General features: G+C 36.7%; 1 protein-coding gene across 1 annotated transcript in view; it reads left to right on the top strand.

Annotated features, from left to right (window-relative positions):
• The window catches only part of LOC122795974 (dedicator of cytokinesis protein 2-like), a 2,887,083-nt gene that overhangs the window by 2,215,450 nt on the left and 644,866 nt on the right, over positions 1-26,767 (top strand). The window lies entirely within an intron of this gene.

Genomic DNA, 26,767 nt, shown 5'->3' with positions numbered 1-26,767 from the left:
TCCAAGAGCTGACGCTACAGATGACAGCTGTCATAGCATCTGATACTGTGCTTAATGTGTCTGTTACATGAGTTATCAGGGTAACAGCAGCACTTAACTGTGAAAAAATGAGAATACTTACCAGTTTGTTTACATACAGTTGGAGATAAATTGCTCTCTTTCCTTGATATAAAGATGTCTCAAACAACTTACATGTTTCACTTTAGTTTTTAGAGCATTTTAATGACCATAAGAAGACACTATTTTGAGATGCAAAAATGGTGGGCATCAGCCAACAGTATAAGATGCATTACCTGAGAATTCCCAGCCAAGGCCTTGCAGAATTGGACAAATACCTTTCTAGGACCAATATAATATTTTATTAGGTAAAAAATGGTGATACCTTCACTACTGATGGAGGAAAAACAAGTGGTAATGAAAATCATGAAGGTGATGAAGGATTTCTCAACAGCAGAAAACATCTAGATGATGTTACAGGGAAAAATTCTGAAAAATGGTTAACTGCAGTGGAGGGTTGAGTTTTACTTCAATCTGTTTAAACGACTGGAGGTGAGCTATTTGTTTGTCTATATATACAGAACTGTTATTGGGTCTCAAATCAAAACTGGCTTATTATGTATTCATGAAATGGATGCCAAGAAACTCATCTGGGGGTGAAGTTCCCAAGGTCAACTTTGGCATCCATGTTGACAAGCCATAATAATGGGTTATGATAGGTGACCTGATCATAACTCTCTGTAGTGTATGAAGCTTTATCTGCTACATGTGGTACCAGTTAGAGAAAAAGAAAGTTTAAGAATACAAAGTATTTTATCAGCTTTTAGAACTTCTGAATGCCATTAAAGTCCGCAGAACTGTCAAACAGACAGCAGGCAAACATGAGATGCTTCCTTTGTAGAATAAGTGGCTTTAAAAACTGGTAGACACTTTGTTCTGCCACACTGTTTGTTTATATGTGTAGCAGGGTGATGTTCTAACACCATGTAGAAGCTGGTTTATCTTCTGCTGCTATTTGCTTTTTTGCTAACCAGCATTATTTACAGTCAATCCCCATCCCAAAACCCATGCTTACCGGCACTTAGTTGTGCTTAACAAAAGCTTAGGAAGCATTTTTCGGAGTATAATCACAATGCTCCATGCACTAGAAAGCTGTTCTTACTCCATGACTGCCTTTGGTCATGTCTGCTTTTAATATGTAGCCTAGCCCTATATGTTTTTCATCCAGCCATCAATCCTTCCCCAGCCTCTTTTCCTATTTTTGCACATGGGGTCACGGTGTCACTTCAATACTCAGCAAACAGGCTCTGTGGAAATAATCCAAGCACCAAAATATTTTCACTGATTTAATGAAGCACTTTTCGTCACCTGCAATAAGGTAACTTCCTCAAATTACATTCTCAAAAAAAACGGGGCCGTTAAATAGTAATACAACAAATCACCTGATTGTACCTACAAGGTGTACTGATATATAAAATATAGTACTCATTATTAAAAACTTCTAAAATACATTTTAGACTGCTTGTTATACAAACTAAATCACCACACACCACTACTACTGAAAATAATGTCTCTTTTAAACATGTTAAACATATATATAATACAACTTGAAAATAAAAAATAATAAAAAAGTAATATTATCAATAACATGATAGCAAATGCATAATAGTATCCTAAATATAAATATACATTTAATTAATTGTTTTCTATCTGTCCAAACTTTTAAGTTTAAGAAGACATAATATATTAAAATGTTCATTTTATCCAGGTTCAACAAAGGCGTTCAGTCTTATTTGCCATGCCAATTCGCATTCTTCCAGTAATAAATTTAAAGGGCCGCCTTGAATATTATGTTGGATTTGATCTACTGCTTTAAAAGTAAATGTATGACCTACATGTAACATGGTATGCCTAGCAAGTGCATTGTCCATTTTATTTGTTCCAATTGCATAAGTGTGTTCATAGATTCTGTCTCGGAGCCTTCGCTCCGTTTTACCATTGTAAAATGCTTTACATGAACAACACATAGCAACATAAACTGTCATTTTTGAATTACAGTTCAAATTATATTTTATTTGATACTTTCTTTCATTGATAATAAATGTTCTACCTGTAGTAATGAATTTACACATACTACAACACCCACAAATAGACATACCGGCAGATCTATGGACACTCCTATAATTGTGGGATTCTAATATACTTTTCAAGTTCGTTCCTCTCCTAAAAATAATTCTAGGAACATTACTGAATTTTCCTAGTAATGTTTTATCTTGTTTAATAAGTTCCCAATTTTTGTATAAAATAGTTCTAATAAGCATACTATCCATACTAAATGTGGTGATAAAACTATACTCAAACTCATTAACTGGTTTTTTTACTTGTTGTCCCATTAACTTCTTGATCTACCATGTACCAAAGTATCAAATAAAATATAATTTTTAATGGCCTCGTTTTTTTTGAGAATGTAATTTGAGGAAGTTACCTTATTGCAGGTGACGAAAAGTGCTTCATTAAATCAGTGAAAATATTTTGGTGTTTGGATTATTTTCACAGAGCCTGTTTGCTGAGTATTGTACGTTTTTTCATAAGTTTGTCACGGTGTCACTTCAACAGTGGCAATCATCTAGAGCTAAGGAACACACTACTGGGTGGGCATATTTTTCATATCTCCTGCCAATTGCTGTGTTTGTTTTGCTTGTTTTTTCCACACCAAACTGTCAGTCTTCTTTGTTTGCTGCTGCTTACCACCTGGCACAGTGACAGATGCTGTAACCTTTAACATTCCCATCATGCACTCTGTTAGTGAATAGATCAAGCTATTTATTTTATTTATTTATTGACATTTGTTTAGCTAGAATGCCCGACTAGACACAAGTGTCCATCTTCTGTGGTGGCCCAGGGAGATTAATGCAACCGATGTTTACAATAACAAACTTTATAATGCAGTTTCAGTGAATACATAGCATGATAGCCAGTATAATACAATTTATATTGATATTCAAAAACATTAAATTTCCAAGTCCTGTATTGAGACTTTCCAGATAGAAGAGTAGTGTATAAGACAGTTAGGAGTGATTTAAGAATTAAAATAGACTGAGGTATTGGAGGAGATAAGCAAGTTTGAGTGTGAACAGAGAAGTAGTGATGGAACAGTAATTTGGTTGAGTTAATTAGAAGTAGGAATAGTAGTTTAAGAACTGCAATAAAGTGAGCCATTAAAAGGGAATAAGCAGTTTAAGTGATTTAGTGCTGTAAAGGGAAGAATTAGGAAGGTGATGAAGGGTGTTGTGTCCCAGATGAGGAGCAGGGACAAAGTCAGGAGGCAGAGAGGAAGGCTTTTAATAATTTTTTGAAAAGAGGAAGGTGAGTGATAGACCTAGTTGCTATAGGAATTTCATTCCAAGTCCTAGCTACACAATTTGAATAGACTCTGATTAAGCAGCCCATTTTGGTTTGTAGATGGTAAGCAGTTGTTCATTGTTTGACCGAAGGGGACAATTTTGAAAATAGTATTGTGGTAGGGGTATAATTGCTGGACAGACGAATGGGGTATGGATAATGTTATGGGTTAAGGCAAACTGAGTATAAGATAGGTGGTGAGAAAGCTCGAGCCAGTTAAATGTTTTTAGTGCTAAACAGTGGCGGGTAGTAAGGTTTGTTGCAAGCTAACTTGGTGACTTTGTTATAGCACCATTCAAGTTTAGAGCTAAGTAAGGTTTGTAGGTTGGTCATGATTGGGCCTTTATATAGGAGAAAGGGTAAGAGGTGAGTTACCTTGGCAGAGTCAGTAAGGAACTTCTTTACTTTATATAGAGTGGCAAGTTTCTGATGGGTTTTCTTGATGCTGTTGTGGATATGTATATGGAAATTAAGAATGCAGTTAATTGTCATGTCAATAGTTTTGTATGTAGGGTAAGTTCAATTATGGTATTATTTAAGGAAGAAATTTTAAAGTTTTTTTTAATGGAAATGGGAGTTTGAAAAAAGAGATGTATTTTTTTTATTTTTTTGGGGAGGGCGAGATATAGTAGTAGGTGATTATCCTGTAGTCAACTTTCAACAGTGGTTAAAGCCTTGTTGTGTAATTCTCCGAAGATGTGTTAGGTTGTCGGAAATGCATATTTGGGCAGAATCATCATCGTATTATACGAGGGAAGCTTGCTGAAAGGATTTATGTAAATTCTTAATGAATATATTAATGAGTAGAGGGCTAAGAATGGAGCCCTGTGGTACAACAGTATTGACAGGAAGCAAGTGAAAAAAGTAGAGAACCATTTAACAGACTGGTATCTATTGATTAAGTAGTTGCTAAATCATAGTAGTGTGGTTTGTGATAGCACAAGGAAGACAGTTGGTAGAGGAGTTTTTGGTGAGAGACTAAATCAAAATTAGAGAGATCAAAGAATACATAGGAAAAGAGTTTGCCTTTTTCTCGGGCTTTGTTAATAGCATCTGAGAAAATTAATAAGGTTGTTGTAGTGCTATGGGCAAGTCAAAAACCATGCTGTGTGGAGGTTAGAAGCTTTCCCTGAAGAATATGTTGAAGAAGTTGCTTGTTAATCCACTTCTCCAGCATTTGTGACAAAGGGATAATATGGCGATAGGACTGAAACTGGTTATATCAGATGAGGTACTTCCTTTATGAAGAGGGATGATGAAGATTTTTTTCCACATAGAAGGAACGTGTGATTCCATGATAAATCTGCTAATTAGGAGAGACACAGGATAGGCTATGGAACTGACAACTAGCTTGGGGTATTCTGTTAGGAGATTATCTACTGAAGAACAGAGTTTCAGTTTAAGAAGTAGTGATTTGATGTATGAGGTTGGGATGGGTTTTATGGTAAAATAGAGCATGTTTGTTGTATGAGGAGAGGGCATGTCAGGATTGCTGGGAGGAAAATATTTAGTAAGGACTTTAATGTTTTATATAAAATGTGCGTTAAATTGAGCAGGTATTTTGGAGGGAGTGTTATTTAGCACAAGATTTGGAGTGGTGGATGTTCCAGAGTGAAATATATTATTAACAGAAGACTAGAATTTTTGGGGGTTGGAAGACTGATTTAGTAAGAGGTTACTGAAGGAATTTTCTTGTCTGTGATAATCTGTCTTTTAATATGGTTCTGTAGTTCTTTAAAGTGTTGTATGTTTTGGGGAGATCTATAGTTTAACCACTCTTTCTAAGCCCTTTCTCTTTCATACTCTAGATGCCTGTTTGAGATGGTGGATAACCAAGAAATGTGGTTATTCTATATTCTTTTTGTTCTAGTTGGAGCCAGACTATTGAAGGTTTTCAGAAAAGTGAGTTAAACTGGTGTACTGCTTCATCAAGTGGATTATTATGGACTATTATGGAACATTATGGATTACTACCCCATCAGGCTTCTAATGCTTATCAAATTATCTTGCATACCTCACTCTTAGCCTGACAGCTATGGGAATGAAGAACTCCAGGTTTGTAATTCAGTGTTTTTGTACCAAGGACATCTCCTACCACAAAACATGTACCACACTTCATTTATTGGCCTTGCTCATTTGTGGCATCTGTGCAGCTTAACACTAGCAGTATTCAAATTAAGTGCATAAAGATTTGTTTTATGAATTGTCTTATTTGCACTCTATGGAAGTGTCAGTATGTCCTCCCAAAGCAGCTATTCTATACCATAGTACTTCTCTACGGGTTGTTTCTATCACTCTTGCAGAGACAAATCTTGACTTTCTTTTAAGTCAACTGTATTCTGAAACTGTTCACTATGAAACAAAACCACATTTTTATGACTTTCTCCATTAGTCTTACATTTTCAGTTGTTATTTTCATAGTGCAATGACATTACAAGATGTCTGAATGGAATGGACTGAACAATAATAGTGTTATTTGCATACAGTTGTTAATTAGGGTAGAACTGTAATTCCAGTGGACCATTCTCAGGCTCATCCTGTCAGAGTACAAAAAAAACTGAAGATAACAAAGTTGACAATTTTTAAATGGATGCATGTACAATGATGAATGGGGAAGCATGTTTAACATGCAGGTGACCAATACAATAAATAAAAATATAGCTGTGAGTAGAAGGACAACAATAACTTAAAAAAGGAAAAACAAAACAGAACTATAAACATTTAAACTGTAAGTCAAATTATACAGTAACTATTCACTATATTCAGCATATACAACAAGGTGAATGGGGATGCTGGAAGGAATAAGTATGAGAGAAAATGTCAAAGAGAGGAAAGGAAACGGGAAGGATAATTGGCTAGGCTTAAAATGGCTCACAAGGTTAGTACTAATCTATGAACCTATGAATGAGAAAGGGTTAGTGGAGAGACTTCGCTGGTAGAGTAACTGGCTACAGTATGAAAACAAATAGGCACTAAAGATAAGGGAATGGATTTAGGTTACATTTTATTGTATAGCACTTCAGGAGGTTTTACAAATGAATGTTTTAAGTTTGCTGTGAAAGGCACTGTAGGAAGGGAGTGACCTGTTTAGTATGGATTTCCCATATATAGATGTCTAGTGTCAAGAAAGTGTGGTCAGCATCATGAAGTCTGCTCCTAGGGGTAAGTAAGGAGGAGATTTCAAGAAGAAGTGATCTTTGGTTATAGGTAATGCATATTTTAGTTAATCTGCTGACAATAAAGGGGAATGCCTGCAGGTTTCAGAGTTTGAATGTGAGCTGGGAGATGAGTATGCTGCCCATTTGTTTGACTGGAAACCATTTTTATGTTTTGAAGGACATTGCAACGGTGATCTCTTTTGAGGTTTTGTGAGGCAAATCTACAGATATTTGGTAGCCATGGTTTTCAGGGAAGTCAGATTTTCCATGGAAGCATTAGTCATAATTTAGAGACCATATTCTGGTTGTGCTGTCACAATATCTTTGCCTTTGGTGCCTCTGACAGCAGGACAGAGGAAGTGTTATATATTTTTAAACAAGAAAAGCAAAGAGTTGACTTTTGATTTGCTGGTTGAAATATAAAGTTGAAACATTAGATTTTGGTCAAGTAAAGAAAAATGCCCAGTAATCAAGTACACACCTCTTCATATTTTGTATACTTACAAAGTGTGTTAGTATCCTATATGGATGCTATATACCCACAGACAACCCTTTCAGGCTACTTGCATGACAATATTCCCTGTGATAAGCCATTACATAACCACCAGAGGCTAAGCATCATAGTTGTTTGTGCATTACAAAACCATTTTCAATCTTTGTGATATGAAGACAAGAGTGAACCTTTCAATTTTATTTAATGCCTTTTCATGAGATTTTGAATGAATGGCTTGAATGTATTTCAAAGTTTTGAACAGTTTTCACACATCTTTACAGGGGACTTTCAAATGACAGAATAAACTTCAAGTGAAGACTTTAGGTTTTACATGAAATCCTACAGTAGAGCTCAAAAGCTGAAACTGGATGAAAGCAATAAAGCTGTAGCCATAGAAGTGAAAATATTTAATACAGATATATTGTAAAACAGAAACTATACAACTTTAGGGAATTAAATATAGTATCAGGTATCTAATGCACATTTTAACTCTTTGGGTGTACAGTCCATTATGACTGCATCCAGCACTAACATTATATTTAGGATCAGAGTAAAGTAACACTTGGATTAGTGTCTAAGAGAAAGAAATCTTAGTCTTCATCAAAGCGTTAATATTTACTCTAGCTATATCTGCTGCCATGACACTATTTCTGTTCAAGTTTAATGGCTTTATTAACAAGATATTTTATTTAAAACACTTTATCAAAATTTTAATATACAGTGTTCCAGTACAACTAGACAATAAAAAGACAGCTCGATGTTTCAAAGCAAGACTGCAAAATATTAAAAATGCAGATAAATATCAAAGAGTAAACAAATGCTAATTAAATTATATTTTGTAAATATTTCAAGCGATTCTGGAAGCTCAGTCTGGGGAAAGTGGATATTGATGACCTATAATTATGTTCATCTATATGAATCAGTATGGTTGCCTTGGAATTCTATAATTATGATTTAAAAGGAAGAGTCCGGAGAATACAAAGCTAACAAAATAAAATAATGTATGCTACTACCCCATATTTACAGAACAAGAAGAGGGATCAGAAGAGTAAGAATGGCTATGGAATGCAAGGGCGCACTGCGAGAGATGGAATGCAAGGGCACACTGTGAGGGATGGAATGCAAGGGTGCACTGTGAGGGATGGAATGCAAGGGCACACTGTGAGGGATGGAATGCAAGGGCGCACTGTGAGGGATGGAATGCAAGGGCTCACTGTGAGAGATGGAATGCAAGGGCGCACTGCGAGAGATAGAATGCAAGGGCACACTGTGAGGGATGGAATGCAAGGGTGCACTGTGAGGGATGGAATGCAAGGGCACACTGTGAGGGATGGAATGCAAGGGCGCACTGTGAGGGATGGAATGCAAGGGCTCACTGTGAGAGATGGAATGCAAGGGTGCACTGTGAGGGATGGAATGCATGGGTGCACTGTGAGGGATGGAATGCAAGGGCACACTGTGAGGGATGGAATGCAAGGGTGCACTGTGAGGGATGGAATGCAAGGGTGCACTGTGAGAGATGGAATGCAAGGGCGCACTGTGAGGGATGGAATGCAAGGGCACACTGTGAGGGATGGAATGCAAGGGTGCACTGTGAGGGATGGAATGCAAGGGTACACTGTGAGGGATGGAATGCAAGGGTGCACTGTGAGGGATGGAATGCAAGGGCGCACTGTGAGAGATGGAATGCAAGGGCGCACTGTGAGGGATGGAATGCAAGGGTGCACTGTGAGAGATGGAATCCAAGGCCGCACTGAGAAAGATCACTATTTCTTCTGCTAGTTTAGGTAGACCATCTCTTCGAAGTCCACCAACCTGCCTGATGTTTTGCTGGTTATTGACTAACAACCTTTTATCCCATCTTCCCACCAGCCCCTGTACCAATATCTTCAGTAGTCCTTCTTCATTTGTTTAATTAGACAGCTGTTCAGTGGTTAAGTGACTTAATGTGATTGGACCTAGTTTATTTAAAGGTTGTCCTAAGATAAAGTACTATAACCTAATGAAGGCAGCGGTTAAGGAACTGCTTGGATTTAATGTATAAGTATAGTTGCTTTTTTTATTGCTTCTCAAGAATATGAGCATTTAGTTTCCTTTCTTACATGTATAGAATCTTGATCCCTTTTGGGATTGGGTCTTCAATCAACAACATGCTCTTCCCTTCCCATTCTTGCTGTCCTCTCATTTGCATCCTGCCACATGCCACTTCCCCTCCTCTCTATAATATTAATACCTTGACGTTCGCCATTCTCAGTCTTCCTCACTGTCTGCAACATTTACTTCCTTGCTTGTAGTGTATGGAAGTTCTTCCCAATTATTTATTTGTATTGGCCTAAGTTCCCCTTCTTGTGCATTTCCATCCTGCTCAATTTGTGTCACAGGCTTCTGCCTAGACACCTCTGGCTCTGTTTCCTGCTTATCACTTATCCTTATCCTCTGTATCTCTCCTTCCATGCATGCTTCCTTCTGCTTGTCTTCCCTTTCATGGTTGCATATGAAACTTTATTCTGTCACTTGAATGTCAGACACCTCAGTTGCTTGTATTTCTTGTGGCAACCTCTGCCAAGTTTACTAAATCCCCACCTTTCTCCTACCTCCCTTTTCTCACCCCACTTTTTCAACAGGCTTCATGTTGCCTCTGCTCTCTTTTCCTGCTCTACCTTTTTATGTCTGACTAGCTAGGGTGCTAATCTCTAACTTCCATATTCTACAATGACACTGTCCCATTCTGCATACTTCATATTCTCTGCCTTACAAAAGTTTCCTAAGCCAAAGAGGTACCATCAAAAGCACCTCTAAAATATGTCCCTTACCCTTCTTGTCTGACCTGTCCTATTTATTAATTTTCTTCTTTTCTTTTTTTTTTTTTTTTTGTATATAGGTCTTTTCCTACCAGGCTACACTCTTTGACTCTCTTTGTAAGACAATACTAGGAACTAGGTCATAGAGCTGTGAAAGGGTGGGGCAGTGCACAACCTGTGGATGGGAACACAAGCAGTGGGAGACAATCAAAATCCAATCAGTCCCAGAAGAGGTTCTTGACATGATCCCAAAGTACTTACTATTTAAAGCAGACGTGATGAGACAATGCCATGATAGGACTATAAATCCAGACCCATACAAGGGACATGTAACACACAACCACAGTTAAAAGTTTTAACTTAAAACCTTTTGCAAATAATGTAGCATGAATGTGTGCTTCCAACCCTTAACCTGCAACTTTTTATACTCCATGGAAAGAAAAACATAACATTAAAAAACACTGAAAAACAAACAAGAACAGAAGCAACAGAAATATACAAATAAAAAAAAGAAATGAAAAATAGTCACAGAATAGTTTTACCTGACAGCTCCCATAATTAAACCTTTTCCTGTTTTTCCCACGATTCAAATTTGTTTATTCTATATGGTGTCTCCAAATGGAATACAAGTGTTTCCTTTCTGGCTATTAAAACTCCAAGAAAACACATTTAAAGCAAAATAACTCTGTAGTAAAACAAGAACAAAAAGACAAGGAAACAGAAGACAGCCTTACCTGACAGATCGTTCACACAAAAAGCAAAGAAATGTACTTGTTTCAAACCTGATACTCAAAATGTCTCTATAAAGCTTGGCAGAATGTACATTTTGAATGTATATGGTTTCTGTAGAAATTCAACTTACGTTAGAAGAAAATAAAATATTCATACCTGAGTTGAAATTTATTTTTTCTCCAAATTACATTTATGCAAGTGTGATCCTAATATGCACATAGGCTGGAATTTGTCATCCTCTAATAATGTTGGGAATGGTTTAATGAACTTTTTTCTTAATGTAAATATTAAAATAATTGTCAAATCACCCAAAAGAAGTAATACTCTAAATACTGTACTTTGAAAGGGTGACTAGAATGATCATTCAGTGGACTTTTTTTTAAGTAATTCTGGTTACGGTATAGTAATTTCTGAACATTGCAATTTCACACAATTTTAATAAGGTAAAAAGGCCAGTCAAATCCTTTTATAAACAGACTACGTATGCACTGTAACACATTTAAGATCTGGATTAGAATAATCTATTTGGAATAGCATAATCTGAAGTAAATTTGAACACATTCAATAAATCAATATCTGATTTAGTAAAAATGTTTTTACTATGAAAGATTAGAAAAAAAAATTGTTAAAATCAAATTAGTCTTGCACGGTAAAATTCAATAAATCACCAGACTATATCATTGTAAAGAAAGAAGACAAAACTTACAGTAAATATAAAGCTGAGCTCAGTTGGTTAAGTCTCATTACCAAGTAAATATATTTTTCAAAAACAAAGTAAAACAGCTGAAAATTAATTATTTAATTGATTTATTGACATTTGTTTACTGGGAAAGTCTGCTTGGGAGGTCCATGGAGAAAAGCTCTAGAGAGTTAAATAATATCATATGGAAACTTTAGTACGGATGCAATTAAAAATCATATATACATACATGTTGACAGTGGAATATATAGGCTACAATAAAGCATGAGGAGACATCAGTGATGTAATAATAAAAGAAAATAAATCACAATTAAATATGACAAACGCACTATAAAAAATTATTCAAAACGTGGATTACTATACTAGGAAATAATTAAGAAAAGACGACACAAGTCTCCCGTAAGAATGGGTAGAGTGGAAGTGTTGAAATGGTACAGATACATAGCAGATAGTGTAATGAAAAGTTAGTAAAAATGTAAAGTATTTCTTGATGTTTATTATATAGGAGAGGTACATGGGCATAGCCATGATTTAGTGAGCAATTCTTTGATAGGGGATTTAAATACATGGAGGCTTGATATAGTTCTGAATAAATTTGAGATAGAGTTTCACAGTCTGGCTATGCAATGTAAGTATAGACTTTGCCCCATAGTTTTTATTTTATTTTATAGATTTCAAGCATTTTTTTTTCTTGAGAGTGCACAGGATGATTTAGGAGATGGTGATGAAGTACAGAGGAGATAGAAGGTGAGCTAGATTATGGGATGGATGAAGTTGGGTAGGGGGTAGATGATGCTGTAGTTCTAGCCATTTGACAGCACATAATACAGAGCAATGATGAGCTGTATATGACAGGTTAGCTGGAAATGTAGCTGTCTTATAGCATTTCTACAGATGGGATATGAGAGATCTGGATGTTAGTCAAAATAAGTGAGCCATAGAAAGGAAAAGGTACAAGGTAAGAGATAGCTAGGTGACTCTACTAGAAGAAGTAAGGAATTGTTTTGCTCTATATAACAGACCTAGCTTTTGATATGATTTTTTGTATACAGTTTTGTATGTGAAGATCAAACATTAAGTTGTCATCTATGGGGACTCCAAGTAATTTGGTATGGGTAACTTCTTCGGTAGCTGTATTGTTTGCAGCCATAATGTGAAAGTTACTTTTAATATTGACATGGGACACTGGAAAAAAGTAGCAGTTTAGTCTTTTAGGGATTAAGTAAAAGTTAGTTTTGATATAGCCACATATCTATTGAGTTGAAGGCATTTGTGTCATGGATTGTAGTTGTAGAGGGCTATCAAACAAGCAGGTAAGACATGATTTATCTGCATACTGAATTAGGCAAACTTGTATAGCGGTTATTGATGAAAACATCAAAAAGCAGTGGACCAGGAATAAAGCCTTGAGGAACACCAGATTTACCTAGGAAAAAAGAAGGGAGAGAAAAGATCCATTTGGCAGATAAATAACCGCCAGAGAGGTAGTGAGAGAATCATAGAAGAGTTGGTTTGGAAAGGCTTAGAGAGAACATTTGAGTCAGAAGTTTCTCATGTTACAAAGCGCCACAGGCTTTTGAGAGATCAAGAAAAACAGAAGAGATAAACTTTCCTTGCTCTTTAGCCTTATTAATCATGTCAAAAAAGTTGAGGAAAGCTGTAGTGGTGCTATAGGCAGGTTGCAAACCATGTTGTGTTGTGTTGGGGAGATCATTATGCAAGAGGTACTGAAGAAGTTGCTTATGAATATACTTTTCCAGGATCTTAGAAATGATGGGGGAGGGCAAGAAGGCAATTGGCCTAAAGTTATAGATTTCAGAAGTGGTATCTCCTTTATGGAATGGAATACAAAATACTTTTTTCCACATGGTAAGGACATGGGAGTTTTGAATAGAGCTACTGATGAGAATTGAAACTGGGTATGCAATACAGTCTGCAGCTAGTTTACGGTACTCATTAGGGAGATCATCAGCCAAAGGAGAATAGGGCTTCCGTTTCTTTAATAGCTGTCTAACATATGATGTGGAGACAGGATGGAGATGGAAGGCAAGGATGTCAGGATTAGTAGAATTTTATGGCTGATTAAATGATGAGGAAAATCGGAGGTAAGAATGATTATGATGTCTATGAAGAAGTTGTTAATTTTCAAAGCCATTTCTTAGGAGTATAATTCTGGATAGGGGTTTTGTGAGGAAAGAGAGTCATGTTGAAGAATTTTCTTAACTGAGCTACAGAATTTCTTTAGGTTTTTTGGGGGATTATCTTACTGGTCTGTATATATATATATATATATATATATATATATATATATATGTATATGTATATGTTATATATATATATATATATATATATATATATATATATGTGTTATATATATATATATATATATATATATATATATATATATATATATATATATATATAACATTTATATAGGTTCCCTATTAGAACACCGAAGATGCATTCTTTCGAATGCATCTTGGTCAAACTCAAAAGCCTGAAATAGCAAAATATCGAACTGGCTTTTAAGCAAATTCTTTCCCTGGGAAAGAATTCACTTGGCCGCTTTGTTACTTTGCCATTTTTGGCACTGTAGTGCGGTCTCGGAGTTGGTATATTTAAGTAGGGTAGGTGTGGTGGGTGAAGCCCCCCACTTAATGTAATGTTTTAAGTGCTTAATATTTTTTTCCCCTAGGAAAAAAAAAAATCACTGTTCTGACAGTTCAAAATTGTAAGCTTTCGCTTATATAGGGTCGATTAATCACTGTTCGCTTTTTTAAGCATTCGGTGATCTTTGTATATGTGAACTTGCTTCTTGATGAGATAATCCAATTCTTTGTATCGATGTAAGGTTTGGGTTTTTTTATCTCTGTGCCTTTGTTTCCATGAATTGTCACATTTTTGCTTGAGAAGTCGAGTTAAATGAGTAGGCTAGGGAATTTTAGCATTTCTTACTCTTTTATTTCTGGTAGGGGCAAGGGTGTTTAAAGTATTCATGAATATATTGTTGAATTTTCTGACCACTTCATCTAGGTGTATGGCTTCAATTAGAGGCTAGTTAAAGGATTTTATTAAATTATTTAGTGCATCAGGATGTATGTATGTAAGCCGCAGTGGTGCAGCGTTTAGCATTGTCGCCTCACAGCAAGAGGTTCTCCCATTCGATTCTCGGCTGGAGAGCCTTCTGTGTGGAGTCTGCATGTCCTCTCCATGGCCGAGTGATGCTAAAGACATGCAGGCAGGTGTGAGCATGAATGTGCATGCCTTCATTGAAGGTTGGTCATTGGGCTGGCAACTTGGCACTGTAAAAAACACTGCCAATCACGTGCGGACTGGAGTTCCGCTGTGGCGACCCCTAACCGGGAAAAGCTGAAAGACTTTTATTTAGTACATCAGGATGAAAATTAGAAATATTTTGAGTAGTTCTATATTGATTTTTATAGCTGGTGGGTAATTTCTCTATTCGTGGAAATAGGGTGATGGACATTAAAGTAATCAGGTAGTACCCAAGGCTTAGCATACTTGATGGGGTCAGAGAAAAGTATCCATTCAAGGATAGAATTTTTATGATTTGATTTGTTGACTCAAGTAGGAAAAGAGATTTGCTGTTGAACTCACACAAGTTAAGTCTTGTAGTTGGGGTGTGTTAAATGTCACAGGTAACCAGGCAGTGTTAACATCTCCCAAGATAATGGTTTCAGTAGTAAAATTTGTAGTTATCCAGCAATGAATTTCCTCTATGAAACTAGTATTATTACCTGGTGGTATGTATAGGGCAATTATACATAGCTTTTTATGTTTATTAACATATGTTATATGGGTTGGAGACAGTGACATTGACAAAAAGGCAGGAGTCAGAGCTGGACATGGCAGAGTTAAAGATGTTAAGATTTGTACTGGGTGTGACAAGCGTGGATAGGATTAGGAATAAGTATATTTGAGGGTCAGCCCAGGTCGGAAGGTTTGGAGACAAAGCCAGAGAGGCAAGATTATGTTGGTTTGGGCATGTGCTGAGTATATTGGGTAAAAGATGCTAAGGATGAAGCTGCCAGGTAACAGGAAAAGAGGAAGGCCTAAGATAAGGTTTATGGATGTGGGGAGAGAGGACATGCGGGTGGTTGGTGTGACAGAGCAAAATGCAGAGGACAGGAAGAAATGTAAACAGATGATCCGCTGTGGCGACCCCTAATGGGAGCAGCCAAAAGAAGAAGAAGAACATTGAGAAGACAGATAAGTTTTGAATTTTGGAAGGTTAGTATGTTAGTTTTGAAGGGTGCAAAAGGTATACGGTTATTATATACAATTGCAATGCCTCCCCCTTTTTTGTGTAGTCTGCTGTATCGATTTCTATTGTAGCCAGGAGACAGAATTTCAAAATCATTTATATGGGGTTTTAGCCATGTTTTGGCAATGACAGTAATATCTTGTGAGTATTGAAGAAACTATGTTTGAAGGTCTATAACTTTGTTTAGAATAAGTGTATTAATGGAGGTACATAGAAATGTTGTGGGTATACAGGAATTAGGGGTAAAGTTTGATGTAATGGATGAGGCTGAGGGACCATTGTTTTTAAATGTCACTACAGTGAATGATTTTAGAGAAGATTGGACTGGAATTAGTTGTCTTTTCATAAAGTGTATGAATTTATTCCAGGTTATATCAAAGTTAACTGAATGGTAAGAAGTTTTGTGTTTGAAAAAATGAATAGACTAGACATTAAATAAAATTTGAGGAAATAGATAAAAAGGAAGATTTAGCCTGAGAATAGGCAGATTGGCTGGTAGTGTGTGAGTGTGAATACAGTGAGAGAGTGCCGTGTTAAGCAGTAACATGACAGAAAATGAATAGCAGCAATTTGAAGATGCCCAAGGATAACATGGTGACTACAGAGGACACTGGAGTAGTTAAGGTGAGATTGTTATTGAATGAAAAGGAAAAGATGTTAAAGGAGAAGGGAGGAAGGTAAGGGGAAACGAGATGAGAGCAGAACTGGTTTGCTGCAGGTTTCAGGCAAGGTGATTCCTTATAAACGGGATGGAGAAAGGTAAGATTTTAATAGAAACCAGTCAGTTCGAGGTATGTAGAATATACCCTGATATAGTAGATGAAACTGTGAATTAGAGGAAGTATTAAAAGAAAAATAGTGGGTGATGTGTGTAATAAAAGATTTGTGGGTATTATGTTTTGGGTCACAATTATGAAAGGAAGGGTAATACTGAAGGACTTGCTAAGGAGGAAGAAGTGAATGTTGTACAAGGTGATTAAACATGAAAAAGCTTTGATCAGATTCAGAAAAACCCTATCCACGAGTGGTAAAGCTGTGGTAGAATGGACCACTTAACATGACTGGGAAAAACAGTGATTCAGAGACACATCAGCTGCATTCAGAGACACATCATCTGCAGTGAAGAAAGACCTAATTTTCAGCCATTTTGCATGTATCTGAATCCGTGATGATCCCAAGTGCTATTATGCACATTTCTGAAAGCCTATGTATCACATTGGCATAGGCACCTCCCTCATCCACTGCACTTCTTACATGTACATATTCAAACTCATTCAAATATACACACATGCACACAGTCGTACTCACATTCAAGCACACGCACACACACACACACACACACACACACACACACACACACACACACACACACACACACACACACACACACACACACAAGCATTCCTAAACCTCTCAACCTCACCTGGTTTAATAAAACAAACATGATTTTTCCTCTTACATTTGTTATGTCCTTATTATGGATGAATGCAGTCAGTAAATACTGCCAGACATTACGGTTCCTTACTTCTTATTATTAATTTGCAGCTTCTTGTTGCAAAACCTGCTGTTCTATTAACTATTAATGAAATTAAGAGTAATATTTCAAGTGTGTCCCTGTTGTGTAATGCCTTCTGTTACATTCAGTGTTATTTAGTCTAGGTTGAATAGAGAAATATGGAGGAGCCTCTGCCCCAGATGCAAATTCACAGACATTACCACACACAGACTCTCAGTGTACATTGAACATAGTCCAGCTCACCTACTGCTGTCAACCACACACCCATTCACCCAAAATACACACATGCACATACACGCACAAACACACACACACACACACACACACACACACACACACACACACACACACACAAACACACACACACACACACTTGCGCGCACCCGCAGACAGACACACACATGCTCTCTCTATTTCTCATATACGTGAACTCACTGCCAAACACGTACACACATGCACACACTCACCACCACTTCCTGTCCACTAAACTCCCCAGCACTTACCTTTAACACAGTCTCCCAATGAATGCAATGGCTGAAAGTAAATGTTTGTTGCTTAACCTGGTTTGCGGTACAGAATTATGCATCCAAGAAGATCTATGAATCACTTGTTTGCTTAAATCACTTCCTGCAGACATTTCTGGGGAAGAGCACATATCTCATTGTCATAGTCTGCTCCTCTCAGAATGTCTCATTTTCATTTATAGGAGCAGGAGTGAGAAGAGAGCCCACTGGAGTTCTTCTACAGATTGTATAAAAGCACTGCTATAGGGCTGTCTCTATGTCAGGAATGGCTGCTGCCAGTATTAAGTCCTGTTTACTCCTGGTGGGAACCATTCTGAATCCCAGGGTATATATGTAAAAGCACAGTCAAAGTATTCATCATCTTCTTACATATTTGGCACAAGGGGAAGTGGAGAAGTTGATAGGTGCTATTGTTAGAGGTTAAACCAGAGTCTGAATCATCAGAGATAACTTATTTACTTCTGCATTTAAAAAATATTTACTATAAATTCATCAAGTGAGTTAAAACTATGAGCATTGTAGAAATATCACCCATTAAGCCCTGATTGTGGAATACAAGTTTTTATATATGTATATATATATATATATATATATATATATATATATATATATATATATATACACATACATAAATACATATAGACTTATTAGGATGTGCATTTTCAAAACCGGTGACTGAGGGCTTTGCTCTACCACAAATTAATAATGTTGTAATTATACCATTTCAGAAGAAAGGTGGAAAAAAAACACTAAAATCTACAAATCAAGCAGTTTATCCTCAGTACAAAAAATGTACTTTGAAAGAATGTTGACAACATTTCTACTTGTAAATGAATTATATTTAAAGATACTTAGGCAACAAGGATTTACTAAATGTAGATTATATCTCATAAGATTAGTTTCTATTTATACAAATGCAAATGAGGCTATTGGCCTAGGTTTGGAATCATAAATGTTGCCTGGAATTATATAGAACTGTTACATGTTAAGAACAGTATTCCAGATCCATGTGCAATTCATAAAGCCCCCAAACAACAGGTAATATCAGCATGCACTTCTGCATTCCTGGCAGATTTGGTTATGCAAATCCTTCGGTCTGTCATCCATATATTTATGGCAGGCAGTCTATGGTGAGCCAGTATAAAAAAAGTATAGCAGTAGCCAGTTAACCAAGATCATTGATATGCACAGCAGAAAAATCCTGTGGCACAAAATCAGTAGTGTAATACTAAAAGTCCATATTAAATGCTATATGTATATGTGCATATGAAAGCACACAGCAGACTGCCTGTGAGCACCTTGCAGTACACAGCAAGATAATAAGACAGCAGTACTTAACCATACACAACAGCACTACAGAGGTTCTGCCACTACAACAGTAGCTGGTGTGATTGACACCTCACTTTGCATTATATGGAAAAAGCTAGTAGTCCACTGAAATGGCACAAAAGGCAGAGACCTTTCTGAGTTATGCCCTGCTATGACAGAACCACAATGGTTTGCTACTTCCTGCTGTGTTACTGCTTTCTGATTGCTGATTTCAAATAAAAAGCTGGGTATTCTTACAGTTCAGGAATGGTAGTAGCCATTCAAGAAGCAGTTATTTATATTCTTTATCAATGGTAGTTAGTTCATAGGTTCATAGGTTCATACTAGGCTATCTGCCCTAGGGCATTTATAACTAGCCCCCAATTTTGTTGGCTTTCACCACCCCTTAAGTTTGAAGGATACTGTGCCCATTATTTTGCCGTGCCTCTGTCCATCAGTGACACTGAGGTGATCCCTGTGTAATATGATTCAGAATCTTCTACACCAGTATGGTTAAATCTCAGCAATTTTACCTGCTGCTTCTGTTTTTAAAATGGGATCCCTGTGCATTGCATTACATTCATATTCTATGCAGATATGCAATATACTTTAAGTGTAACTGCAGAATGCAATACATAGGCATGGTTTTCCATGCAAGATAAATTTAGGATCAGCTGTTCATTATGAAAATGTTAGATATTGCAATTTACTAATCCTAAGGGTAGGTCTGTGCAAGAAGGACTGCAGACACACTTGCCATTTATGAATTGTATTCTTGTCTGGAGTCTGTGTAGTACCTAGCTTATGCAACCCATTTATTTTTATTTTGTTCTATGTTATTTATTTTATTTGACATTTGGTAACTGGGAATGTCTGAATGAGCTTGCACCCTTTTTCAGCAGAGGCCCAGGGAGAAAAGCTCAACAAAGTATTACATACACCATAAAAATGTTTACAAACAGTACAGTATACATGAGGTAATATAAACATGCATTATAATGCTTGGATTGCCACTTCTAGCATGATAGGCAATAAAACAATATGTCAGCCATTCATATATCTCCAACACATAAGGACTTCATCATTTAGATGGGAAGTAATGACAATTAACTCAGACCTTAAGATAAGAGTACAGAAAGTAATTACTGTATATCAAATCTTAGTTCTTATAGGCAACATCGTGCACATCAGTAATCAGAAGCAGAGGGGAAGTTGATAGAGAGAGCAGGTGATAGAAATAGGTTACGTGTGAAGAAAAATGGGGGGTGGCTATGGGTAAAAGAGGGAAAAAATTAGAGATTTTTAAAAAAATTATAAATAAGAGAGGAGAGTAGTAGTAGATAGAATCAGGTGAAATCAGGGAAAGGGGAGTAAGCTAAGTGAGAAAAGAAGGGAGGGAGGTAAATATGAGTAGTGGAGAAATTTAGTGAAAAAAGGTATGAGGAGCTAGAGTTCTATGGCTAGAATTAAGTATGAATTGAGAAAGGGTTGTATGCAGTGGGAGTCAGGTGATTAAGATCACAGTGGTTGTATACAGGTGCAAGTCCAGTAATTTAAGATGTTGGAAATGTTAGGGCAAAAGGAAGCCTTGTAGAGGATGGAGTGGATAATTCTTCTGGCTCTTCCCAGTTAGGAGTCACCACAGTGGGACTCCAGTCTGCTAATGATTGGCAGCAGATTTTTATGGTGCTGAGGTGCCAGCCCGACATCCAACCTTCGATGAAGTCATGCCCATTCATGCATGTCTTTTGAATGCCACTCGACTGCAGGGAGGACATGCAGACTCCACACAGAAGGCGCCCCAGATGAGAATCGAACGGGAGGACCTCTTGCTGTGAGGCGACAATGCTACCGCTGCACCACCGCGAGTATGGAGTGGATATATTAAGTTTAATTTAAGGGAATGGTACAATACTTATGAATCCACTAGCATGATTTTAATATATAAATCTGGACAAAGACAAAAATAATGGGGGGGAGGCTCCAAAAATTGGGACAAATTTTAAATATTGTTCTTATAAACTTAGAAAGTTGATACAATGTATTTTCTGGAGGGTATGAAGACTGAAACTCATATGCTTGTCATTATTTAGTGAACTCACTCCTCACTGATTTGCCACAAAAATCCAGAAAACCAAAAATTTTATGCAGAACAGCCCAAAATATGAGGCACAAATCTGGAATTCTATGAAAATCTGGACAGTTGAGAGGTATGGATTTGGGTAGTTATGTTTAATCTAGTTTTTAATTGAATTGAAATGCTACTATTATCTAAATTAAATGTTTTGGAATAATACAAAAATCAATTGACAGTTATATCTACAAGTCAGACATCTGTTTTACTTCAGGCTTTCTAATGCTACCAGATGAATCACTCAGTACAACACTCAGTTACAAGTCTGCACTAGTGATGCAATCCCTAGGCTGCAGTACATTCAGAAATGTGTTGAAGAAAATGTAGAGAATGTCTCATTATCCATAAATGGAAAACTTTGATTACTATCCTTGTATGCCATTAAATGTGGGTTGTTAAAAGAGATACTTTAATATACTATTGTATAGGATAAGTTATGGTGAAAATCCAAAAGCATTATATATTAATTATCTCCAAGTAAAATATGAAACTAGAAATAAAGGTCAATTGGTATATCAGTACATGGTCAGGTGATTTAAAATCTGAATTCTACCATCAAAGGATAGGGAAGTCATGGAACAGACTACCTCTGTATTTTAGATGGAAAATGGGGCAGCATCATTTTAAAACAAATTAAATAGCTTTATGATTGATCAGAATTATTGTATGCTCATGATACAAGTTTTATTTGTCTCTCATGGAGACTTGTGGCCATTAGTTAGTAACACTTGACCACTGTCCATTAAACAACTTGCCAGAAAAAAAAACTGTGGTTTCCTTTTTATATAGTACTTGAGGGGTAGCAATCAACATTTCAGTACAGAGCCAGCCATCACCAGATGGTGCTCCATTGTTTGTTCTGCATTATAAGATTAGTTGAATATATAAGATGTGATATTCACAGAGAATTGTCTTAGTGATGTAATTTCTTTTCAAAAACATTATTAACTTCATCGCAATTACATATATAACAGTTAGAAATATGACAACAAATATGTCAATGAAAATCCATATCAAATAACTGGAAAATTAATGTTGCACACACTAACTCCAGTATACAATAGCTGTTAAACTATGTATGTAAGCAGAGACGTAAAATTTATTTAGTTATTTTATTATACATTTGTTGACCGGGTTTGTCCGACTGAGCTGAAGAACCTTTTTTCAGCGGAGGCCCGGGGAGAAAAGCTCCAACATATTATACAATTTTCATTATAAATTAGCTTTAAACAGCAATGTTACAGGATTATTACAAGGCAGTAAGTAGCAATACAATGTTATACAGTGTCAATAATCAGGAATATAGCAAAGCTCTTTCAAGATGTATAAAAATAAATAATATGTCATTAAGATGGATATAGTTTTTGGGGTAAGTGGTTACAAAAAAACAGTTTTATCATAATGTAGTTGCATGAAGGCAAGACAATTACAATAGAATGTTTCTCTGAGGCAATTTGCTTAATAGATTTTAGAAGACAGTAGAAAGAGTAGTCAAGGATGATTAGAGAGAGCTAGTGAGAAGAGTGAGTTAAGGGCAGAAAGTAGATTAAGGTATGAGAAGTAGGGGATGGTAAGGAGGGACAGTGCAGTGGCAGGACCAGTGACTTTTAAAGTGCTTTTGGTGGATGTCTTAAATTATTTAGGATGTGTAAGGAATCTGATTTCTAGTGGGAGCCTATTCCAGGCAATAGTGGGGTAATAGCTGTACATGTTACGTCCAAATTTAGACTTGGGTTTGTAGATTTGTAGTAGGTCTTGGTTAGAGCTTCGGAGAGGTCTGGAGGGAGAATAATGGGAGATGAGAGGGGATAGTGCTGGGCAGTATGAAGGTTGGTATAGGATAGAATGGATGATGTGGAGCTGAGAGAGAAGAAATTGGTGGGGTAATTCAAGCCAGTTTAGGTGTTTTAGAGAGAGACAGTGATGTGATTTGTAGGTTTGTTGGGCAGCAAATCTAGCTACCTAGAAAAAAGGGGAAAATGAGAAAAAATATGTCTCATATAAGGGGTGCAACTATTTGAGGTAAAATAAGAATACAGTATTTATTAGAAGAAGCAAAATATTGACTTTTCCATTAAAAACTATTTCTATGAATGGTGCTTTAAATTGAAATAGTGAAATCATTCAAGGCACATGTGTGAATAATCATTACAAGAGAGAGAGAAAAAAGATAAGTGAGTCGTAAACTTGATTTTAGCCACCACTTTAGTACATTTCCCATCCTTGATTCCATTATTAATCCTTCTGCTCCCTCTAACCTTTCTTCTCCCCCCTAAATTCCCACTTTCTATTTGAAAACAATCAAAATTAAGCATGTAGTACCAGCACTTGAAGAACTAAAAACTGACTCACCTGGTGGTCCTGACAATCTTTTCCCATGGTTCTTATATTGTAAGGACTTCATAGTCCCCTCCTTCACATTTATAATCTCTACCTAACTCAAAACATCATGACTGATATTGGGAAACAGGCATTGTTAAACTCCTCCCCCCAAATAACTAAACTATCCCATGCCACTGACTTCCATCCCATCTCCATTCTTTCCATACTTGGTAAAATCCTAGAAAAAATCAATTTACAATCAACTCGCCTATTACATCTTCCAGTATTATCTACTATCCTCAAAACAGCATGTTTTTTTGGCTGATACTTGCCCTTCTACAGCACTCTGGACACTTACTGATAACATCCTCCAAGCTATGGACAAAGGCCTCCTCACTGGAACCATCTTTATTGGGCTTTCATTCTGGTTGGCCATAACATTCTTTTAGATCACCTAACTGAAAATGGAATTAGCACAAATACAGCTCCCCTGGTTTACAAATTATCTTCCCAGTCATTACTTATCTGTTCAGCTTCAGAACATCATCTCTGCTTCCACCCCTCTCCTTAAAGAAGTCTCTCAGGGTACAGTCTGGATCCCCTTCTTTTTTCCATTTTCATTAATAAACTACCACTGAACCTCCCGCATCTCTCTCTTTTACTTTATACTGATGATGTGATCTTATTTCACTCAAACCTGGCCCCTTAGCCATACAAAAGCAACTACAAGGTGACTTCCTTTCTCTTATCAAATAAATTAATAACAAAAGCTAATTTTTTATAAATTCCAAACAAAAACAATGCTGTTTAATTGCCTCCAAAAAGCTGTCAATCACTTCTTACCTATAACCGTCCTGACAACCCCATTGATCAAGTCATCTCCTTCAAATATCTCAGCATGTAGCTTGATCCCACACTGAACTTTCATCCATACCTAAAACAAATGCTGAAGAAAATTAATTCCCTCATACTATGAGCCCATAAAATCTCTCCCTTTCTCTCCAGACCAACCAAGAAATACCATAAGCAAAGGCATTCTACTAGCACAGCTGGAATATGGACTTCCACTGGTTGTAGCAACAACAATGAAAAACTCCTCCACCATCCAGTTTATAAGCCATTTCATTATCTCTTCCCTGGAAATGAGCTTAATAAAGTCAGTTGGCTACCTGTCCAACAATGTGCCAACCTGTTTCTTGAATCCCAACTCTAAAAGCTCCTCAAAGAACACTCCTGTCCTTCCCTTGCCTCCAACATCTTCAGATGACCACCCAGTTACAATCTAAGAAGTCTTAACCACTCTGGTCCACTTCGTTAGTGTCCCAGAACCAGACTTCACCGTACTAACCATACCTTTAAACCCTAGGGCCCAAACTATGTGAATCCCTCCCTACTAATCTTACAGCATCTCATACCTATCATCTCTTTCTCAGCTTAAAGATCTTCACAAGTCTGAGTCAGTTTGCAAATGTTTTCTCTCTGAACACATCACTTAACCCCCCACTTTCCCTTACACTAATCAGGTACCATTGTTTTCCTCTCATTATTTCTCTACACTAATATGTGGCACCTCTTTTACATTGTATATATTGTATATAATTAATTTCAGTGTGCCCTTACCTTACATTTACCTTACCTTACTCTTTGTGCTTTATCCTTTCACTATTCTATTCTTCTTCTTCCCTCTGTACTCTAACCATTCCTTCCTATTTTTTCTTATACTGTGTAATTTATCATAATTACTGTTATTCACTTTTATCATCACTCAACATTCTGTTGGTATTCATAATACTTCTTGTTAACTTGCTTGTAATCTCATTTATATTAGTCCTTGCCGAGAATGGAATAGATCCATTTGGATCAATGCTCTACTCTGGTTACCAGACCGAATAAATAAATGAATAAAATAAATAAACAGCCTGGTTAGTGCTAACATTTCTCTGTGGCATGAAACTGATTGATATGTCTATGACCCCTGACCTAATATAAGTTTTGCAAAATCTTTGTACTGCTTTATATACTCCAAGTTCTTAGCCTTTTTAATGATAAGTGGGTAGGAATTTTCCAGTCTGTAATTATATATACCGTCACTTCTGCTTGTAACGTAACATGTACCTTGTTTCTTTGTTGGGGGGGGGGGCTGCATTTCTGGGTCAAGTTCTTAGTGATGCGATTACTGGTATTGTATTTCCTTGAGGTTTGTCATTCATTTTCCTTCCAATGTTAGCTTTCCTTCATAATTGTGATAATTTTGTTTTAGAAACCAAGTTAAAAACCTTGGAGGATGGGTTACTGTCTGACACTGGAAGGAAGCAGGCATGATTCAACATCATAGAAGCAAGAATGATGCTTTAAACACTCACAGCCCACTTAGTTTAACTTTACTGGTTGGGCAGGCAACATCGTTTAGGTGGTTGGGATCTGATGAGATTGCTTGCAAAGAAAATAATTGATTATTATTTTATTTATATTTATTTATATTTCCATGTCTTAGACTATGGCAGTTATGACTGCGGTGGTGGTGGTGCGGTAGCGTTGTCGCCTCACAGTAAGATGTTGTCCTGTTTGATTCTCAGCTAGAGCGTCTTCTGTGTGGAGACATGCGGGAATGGGTGTACCTTCGATGAAGGTTGTGTGTTAGGGCTGGCAACCTGGCACGTAAAAATCTACTGCCAATCATTAGCGGATCGGAGTTCTGCTGTGGCGACCCCTAACCGGGAAAAGCCAAAAGACACAACAAGACTATGGCAGTTAAAACTGTCATGATAGTAAAAGAAATCCATTCTGATGGTGAATAATTTCCAGGTGTATATTGTATTATTCTGTTCTAGTTCTAATCATATTCAGCAGTCACATCAGCATTGCTGCAGTCAGTAATGAGACAATATGGCTGTTTATAGATAGCACACATTACGTGTAGCAAGTATGATGCAGATGGTTGAATGAATTAGATGGAAAGATGACTTTACAAGACTAGAGAAATAATCAGAAATGCAGTATCTTTACTTAATTTCATATACTTGTGAAATGATATACCCATATAACAAAATTCCAAAGAAATGCTACATACTGGAGATCAGATTGTCGACAACAGTAAAAAAGAAAGAGGACCTGGGTAGGACCATATCAGATGATTTAAAGTACAGCAATAAATATGATAAGACAGAATAAAAAGCTCTGAGGATCCCCGGGATGAATGGAAAAAATCATCTCCCTGAAAAATTGGAAGGTATTTTATGTAAAACCAAACTAGTTGGTGAGACTGCATGTGTAGCACTGTGTTCAGTTCTGCAGATAATGACAATCTACTGTGATGCCAATAGAAGAAAAGCTACATAGAAAAGACAGCTAATGTGGTGCCTGATCTGTACCAGTTTATAATAAATATATATATA

Source organism: Protopterus annectens, chromosome 2.part2 (genome assembly GCF_019279795.1).
Source record: "Protopterus annectens isolate FY-2018-M chromosome 2.part2, PAN1.0, whole genome shotgun sequence".
NCBI lineage: Eukaryota > Metazoa > Chordata > Ceratodontiformes > Protopteridae > Protopterus > Protopterus annectens.
The sequence above is the reverse complement of the archived record's forward strand: the minus strand, read 5'-3'. Positions and strand labels throughout refer to the sequence as shown.